Source organism: Oratosquilla oratoria, chromosome 22, assembly GCF_046742065.1.
Source record: "Oratosquilla oratoria isolate Oo_2021 chromosome 22, ASM4674206v1, whole genome shotgun sequence".
NCBI classification, from domain to species: domain Eukaryota; kingdom Metazoa; phylum Arthropoda; class Malacostraca; order Stomatopoda; family Squillidae; genus Oratosquilla; species Oratosquilla oratoria.
Window position 1 is genome coordinate 28921934 of NC_134798.1, and position 7500 is coordinate 28929433.

Below are 7500 nucleotides of genomic sequence, written 5' to 3' on the forward strand. Positions count from 1 at the left end.
TGTAGGGGCCACTTCAGGACGGAATATGGGGATGGAGTGTTAGGAGGTGGGATGAAGCCAAGAATCAAAGGCGCCATCTACTTATTTTAGGGACCATCTACTTATTTTAGGGAGCACAAGCTTGACATATATCTAGAGATTGTTATCTTTCTCATAAAAGGGAATACATAAATAAATGAATAAATGCATAAGTAAATAGACAAATAGATAAATATGGTAAATTAATAAATATAAGGGTCACATGAACAATTGTCACCCCTGAACGCCCACATAAAGAAGAATCGTCACCCCATGAGATCCCAACTGAAGAACTGTCACCCCAGCGCGCCGAATATCAACAGTGGAATAAATATTAGGTTAGGTTAGGTTGAACGAGGATTATGTTTATTGCCATCAAATTATACAACCGAAGACTCATTAACCCAGGATGGTCCAATAAAGAATTGTCACCCTAGGATAGCCCACATAAAGAAATGTCACCCCATCTAAGTCTTGGGTAACGATTCTTTATGCGATCCAAATATAATAAATAATTTGATAAGTAAATCAGAAATAGATAAGAAATTGATAATTGAATAAATTAATAAAGATATAGATAAATATGATAAATTAACAAGTAAATGTGTAAATAAGTTGATAAGTAAGAAATAGATAATTGAATAAATGAATAAAGATTTAGATGAAAAAGGATAAATAAACAAGTGAATAAATAATCAAATAAATGAATAAGTGAATGAATAAAAATAAACAAGTAAATGGATAAATGAAATTATAAATAGATAAAAAAAATGATAATAAAGGCGACTTTTTTTCCTGTCAGTGATCGTGACTGTAAGTTTCCTTTGTTTTCTAAGGTCTCAAAGGTAATGTTCAGACAGCCTTCCTGGGGCAAGGAAAACAATAGGTGGGTATCAAATTTGATCTAAAAAGAAAAAATATCAGGAGCCTGCTTTCAGACGAATAATAACGTCTGGCACAAGCTAGAACCAAATTTCATGAAGAGTGTCATCTCATCAAAGAGGTTGAGACCGTAAATATGCCTTTCTTGTCATCAAAACAACACTACGAATTTATGTTTTGTTTATGTTGTTTTCGATGGGGTTACAAATCAACCATCGCACTTTACCTGTTCATTTATCTAAAGATTAGGTAGGTTTACATTCCCTTTCGTTACAATAACTAGTTTTAAAAACTTTGTTCTGTTCAACGATTGGTAATTTTATTCAGCTGAGGTCGAGGGCTAAGGAGTCGTCAGACGCTATGGTAGAAATGATCGCTGAATACACAAATCGTGAATGGCCGTGGAAAAGGTCCATGATATTCTGTGACAAAAATATTCTGTGACATAAAATATATACTTTTTCTGATCATTAATATGTTTTGTTATTTCTTAATTTTTACATAGGTGGTGAATACTATGTATGGGTTTTATCTCTTTTATCATTATTATTATTATTATTATCATTACTATTATTATTATTATTATTATTATTATTATTATTATTATTATTATTATTATTATTATTATTATTATTATTATTATTATTATTATTATTATTATTATTATTATTATTATTATTATTATTATTATTATTATTATTATTATTATTATTATTATTATTATTACTATTATTATTATTATTATTTTTATTATTATTATTATTATTATTATTATTATTATTATTATTATTATTATTATTATTATTATTATTATTATTATTATTATTATTATTATTATTATTATTATATTATTTTTATTATTATTATCATTATTATTATTATTATTATTATTATCATCATTATTATTATTATTATTATTATTACTACTACTATTATTATTATTATTATTATTATTACTACTACTATTATTATTATTATTATTATTATTATTATTATTATTATTATTATTATTATTATTATTATTATTATTATTATTATTATTATTATTATTATCATTATTATTATTATTATTATTATTATCATTATTATTTTTCATTTTATCAGATATGAATTTGTACCATGGAATCCTTGTTGAGGACCTCAAAAGTCAATTTTTTTTTTTCGAAGTTTTGTTTCTCCCATTTCTTTCTCCTTCTCCTCCCTTCCTCCTCCCACCTCTCCTTCTCCCCATCCTCCTCCCACCTCTCCTTCTCCCCATCCTCCTCCTACCCTCCCCTTTCCTTCTCCCTTTCCTCCTCCTCTTCTCCTCTTCCTCTTCCCCTCCTCCTCCTCATCTTTCCTAAACTCATTCCCCTCCTCTTCTTTCCCTCCAGATTTTATTTTTGTTATCTTTATCATCATCGCTGTTGTTAATATTAGTAAACTCTTTTTTCCTCTCTTTAACCTCTATCATCTCCAATAAATTAAGAGAAATAAGAGACAATTAGCAAAATAAAGTGAGGAAAGAAAAAAACTTGTGATGATCAGCAATGATCTTAAATCACGTAATCAGTACTGATGGAGCAATTGCTTGACTTCCGCAGCCCAACTTCCATCAACACACTACATAAATCAATAGACCGCCCACATTTGTAATAGGCTATTTCCTTATGGTCTTCCAAAATCAATAAATGCGTTGCTGGAAGGTTCGGATCCATCACAGAGACGATGCCAGAATAGTGTTTCGGTTTAACGTCGCGAACTCCCCCTATCAGGAGGCTAGGACGGTTCCCCTTACAGAGGACTTCGTAGCGTAGAATGTAATGAATTATGCCCTTGGTCCAACTCGCTGGTGATAGGGTACGACCTGCCTTTACCTCGACCTCCACCACGAGTAACGACGCTCCATTCCGCTCGTCCAGTGAGCATCCAGAAGGATACAAAGACGAATTACTAAACTGATGCCCAAGAATCAGACTCAAATCATCTGGAAATTGACTGGAAATGTGAATAAGTTTTCTTCAAAGAAAGTGGAGACACAAGAGGCATTTAGTACAAAACTTCAAGACTAAATTGATGCCCAAGCATCAGACTCAAATCATCTGGAAATTGACTGGAAATGTGAATAAGTTTTCTTCAAAGAAAGTGGAGACACAAGAGGCATTTAGTACAAGACTTCAAGACTAAACTGATGCCCAAGCATCAGACTCAAATCATCTGGAAATCGTCTGAAAGTGTGAATAAGTTTTTTTTCAAAGAAAATGGAGACACAAGAGGCATTTAGTATAAAACTTCAAGACTAAACTGATGCCCAAGCATCAGACTCAAATCATCTGGAAGTTGACTGGAAATGTGAATAAGTTTTCTTCAAAGAAAATGGAGACACAAGAGGCGTTTAGTACAAGACTTCAAGGTTTCCAGCCCTTAGCTTGCGAGGGAGTGTCACACAAATAGATAGAAAAGCCTGGCGGCAGTCAGGATATAAGGAAGAATGCCTCCAAACACGTCATGGATCAAGTCATAGACTATAACCAGTTCGTCACCGAGAGGTTGACACGGAAGTTACGAACATAAGAAAGGAGGAGAATGCAAGAGACCATAAGGCCTACACTAGGCAGTTCCATGTCCATTACTACCTGTCATCCCCACCCATAGTTATCTAACCTTCTCTCATTACAACCGATGGTTTCAGCGCTCAGGTACTACATGGTTACTAAGTCTATTCCATTCGTTAATCACTCAGCTGGTAAACCAGTTTTTGCCTACAAAAAATAAAGTACCATCTGCTACGGAAGGGACAAAAGGGAGTTGAGACGAAGAGAAATATTAAGAAGAAAACATATTCAAAGTGAAAATAAACGAGATGAAAAGCAAGTTGGACATTTTATCAGGGGATAGGTTTATCATGGAAGTAAGTAGACACTATCCGTTTTCGACAATCGCATAGTCAACGAAGATTTTTTGTTCCCAAGCAATCTCGTGTCATACAGCCAAAAATGTTGTTGTTGTTGTCCTTGTTGTTGGGAGCCCTTGGAGCTACAAAGGAAACAAATCGTCCTCCCGGGCTTTTGCTGGGAATCCTCCACCCTAGATATGTTGTGTTGATGTAGACGTGCCTTCAGCTCTGAAATACTCGTATGTGTGAGGCACCTTAACAATGTCGTCTTTTGTGTTGTCTAGCTTGTGTCGGTATGTCTCAAATATCATGTAATTCGGAGTTTTGATATTCAATCTCACAAACATATAAGTGATATACTAAGACGTATTTTATATAATCTTTAGTTATGCTTTTGTTTTCTTTGTACTTTTAGTCTGCATCATGCCTCTTTGTGAACCAAAAGTTCTCCTGTCGATATGCTTCTCCTTTGCAAAACATTATCTACTTTTATTTCTCTCTTTTCTATTCCTTCCTTTGCTCTCCTTTTTCATAATACCCAATAGTTTCACATTGAGGGCTCGAGTGTTCGCATACTGGAAACCATTACCACAACATATTTTCTTCTCCTTTCCTTATTCTACTTTTCCTTCCCTTCTTCCTTATCTCCCACAGTCTTACTCTGAGGGTCTGGTTCCCGTGTACTCTCGTTGCTCTTCGTAATGGGATTTAGATGGGAGTGATGGAGACCCGCCTGCTAGTGTGATGTCATCAAGCGGGGTTTTTAAAGTTCCACGACCATCCGCTTCTTGGGCTGCTACATTAACAAAATGAAGTTCCTCGACCCCATCACTGTTGTGGCGCACTTTGCCATTTGTATTTTATTTATTTATTCCTTCATTTAATTATTTATTTATTTATCTATTTATTTGTTTGTTTGTTTGCTTCTTTGTTTGCTTGTTTATTTATTTATTTATTCATTTGTTTGTTTGCTTCTTTGTTTGTTCGTTTGTTTATTTTTTTTATATATTTATTCATTTGTTCATTTTTTTTATCTATCTGAATGTTTGCTTGTTTATTTATTTATTTATTATAAGTTTATTTATATATCTATCTATTTATTCATTCATTTATTAATGAATGAATGAATGAATGAATTTACTTATTATTATTATTATTATTATTATTATAATTATTATTATTATTGTTATTATTATTATTATTATTATTATTATTATTATTATTATTATTATCAATATTATTATTATCATTATTATTATTATCATTATTATTATTATTATTATTTTTATCATTATTATTATTATTATTATTATTATTATTATCATTATTATTATTATTATTATTATTATTATTATTATTATTATTATTATTATTATTATTATTATTATTATTATTATTATTATTATTATTATTATTATTATTATTATTATTACTATTACCATTTTTATTATTATTATTATTATTATTATTATTATTTTCATTATTATTATTACTATTACTATTACTATTATTATTATTATTATTATTATTATTATTATTATTATTATTATTATTATTATTATCATTATTATTATTATTATTATTATTATTATTATTATCATTTATTTATTTATTCATTTATTTATTTATTTTCTTTTTCGTCTGAGTCACCAAACGAATTTTGTTGTAGATTAGGGTCAGATCCCGTCTGGTATTGGATATTTTAGAATCTATAAAAGTTCTACAGTATTACGGGTGTTGTAGGTCCAAGAACTTCTTGGGAGGAATAAAGTACAGTAGTATATTTCTTACTCTCAGTTTCTTCTTTTCTATTCTATATTGTATGTTTAAGTCGGTGATATTCCTGTGAAGATTGCAGGCGTATCGTCATTGATTGCTAGTTCGGCTACTTTCCGACTAGCTTGTCGCGCCTTGTTTAAAGGAGCTATTTGCTGAGGTGTCAAAAGACGAGCATAAAATATCTGGAGAAATTGCTAGAAATTCTTGCAGAAATGGTGGTCATTCTTTTTCACCAGGCATCCAAAATTTCCTTCTCTCATGCAACTGAACAATATAGTTTGCGTTTTCAGTTTTGTCTGTAAAATGGTGGTCATCAGTTTGAAATTAAAGAAGAGTTAGTCTTTCCCCCTTATTCTAGTCTAGTCCTCTCTGCGTGTTCACAAATATTGAAACTGGTGATTGCCACTTTCCAGACGCAACTTATAACGAAGACCAATGAATTCGACAACGTTATAAAACATTTCAAAGAGAGCTGAAATTTTTATAGCATAGCGTGTAAATTGCATTTTTTTAGGTTAAAAAGAAAAATTATTATCATAATATTTTCAGTATCTGTACTCCAGTTGCTGCATTTATTTTCTTCTAGATGATGTTAAATAAGTCTTCAGCTAACATGAGATCTTTGGGACACCATTGAGAATTCGCTTGAGTAAAAATGCTTTGGTTTCAATATTTAATTTTTCAAATCTCCAAATATCAAATTATCTTTCCGCCGTATACAGCAAAGCTGAATGATGAACTACGATATTGTAAACCCGAAAGAATGTTAGACATACTATTGAAATTTTCTCAGAAAAATCTAGATTACTGTAAGCGAAGTCATAATTTAGTTATTCAAGTGGAAGTTAGAAGTAGGATGTGGGAGGAGGAAAAAATAGCCCAACGTGATAGCCCCTTTAAAGAAGGTACTTGAGGCGTCGATCGCAAACCTTGAAGTGCTGTTAGGTTAGGTTCCTCCGGTTCTTCAAGTGTTCTTTGTCAGTGGTGCCTCCAGGTCCTGAAGAGTTCTTTGTTCGAGCTTCGTGGTAGGAGGGTTCGCAACCCCTTCCGGGCCTCATAGAGTCTGCGGGCCAGGGGTCTTTGTGACCGAAGGGAGAGAGACGTCTTGTTTCGGGTCTTCATGAGGGAAAAAGATGCGAGGGTGGGCGGGGGAGAGATCAGATCCTCGGGTCGAAGAGGCTTGTTAGGTTTGAGCAAAGGGGAGCATCTTTATTTCTTTTTTATTTCATTCCCTTTATTTTTATTTATTTTTCCTCTTGTGACTTTGGTGTCTGAGTCATGTATGTGAAGGGTGCGCTTTCAATAAGATACTATCTGCCACCAGAAACGATCCTGAATTTGAATTTCTAAAGACACATGGAGTATTACAGCAATAGAAATGTGCTTGCATTATATTTCTTCAAGTCTTCCTGATCCCTATTTATGAAAAATTTAATTGATCAAAGGAAAGTTCAATTCCTCTACTAAACTGAATGATTCTAGTTAAAAAAAACAAAAAACAAAAACTAAATTTTGCCCATGGTATTGGGAAAGAAATATATCTAAGCTTTTCACTGCCAATTCGAATACACACACACACACACACACACACACACACACACACACACACACACACACACACACACACACACACACACACACACACACACACACACACACACACACACACACACGCACACACACACACACGCGCGCGCTCCCTGACTGTCACTACGGCGGTCCGGGTTCGAATCCTGCCCAAGGCTGAAATAATTTCAGTATCACTGCGCTTCGAGTCGTTACTCCAATTCTCGTGGGCGGGGAGTTAGGGGTGTGTGTGCGTTTAAGGTCACAGCATTACCCATAGATCGGTCATACGAGCTCTGATCTTTCTTCCAGGAGGGAAATAGCTGTCGATCACGAGTTCAGCACGTGATCCAAAAGACCAAGGTGGCTATATGCGCGCG

At 33.1% G+C, this 7500-nt stretch overlaps 1 protein-coding gene across 1 annotated transcript in view; it reads left to right on the top strand.

The window, feature by feature from the left end:
- LOC143037456 (uncharacterized) overlaps positions 1–7500 on the top strand; it is a 48823-nt gene that overhangs the window by 912 nt on the left and 40411 nt on the right. The gene's annotated exons all lie outside the window — the stretch shown is intronic.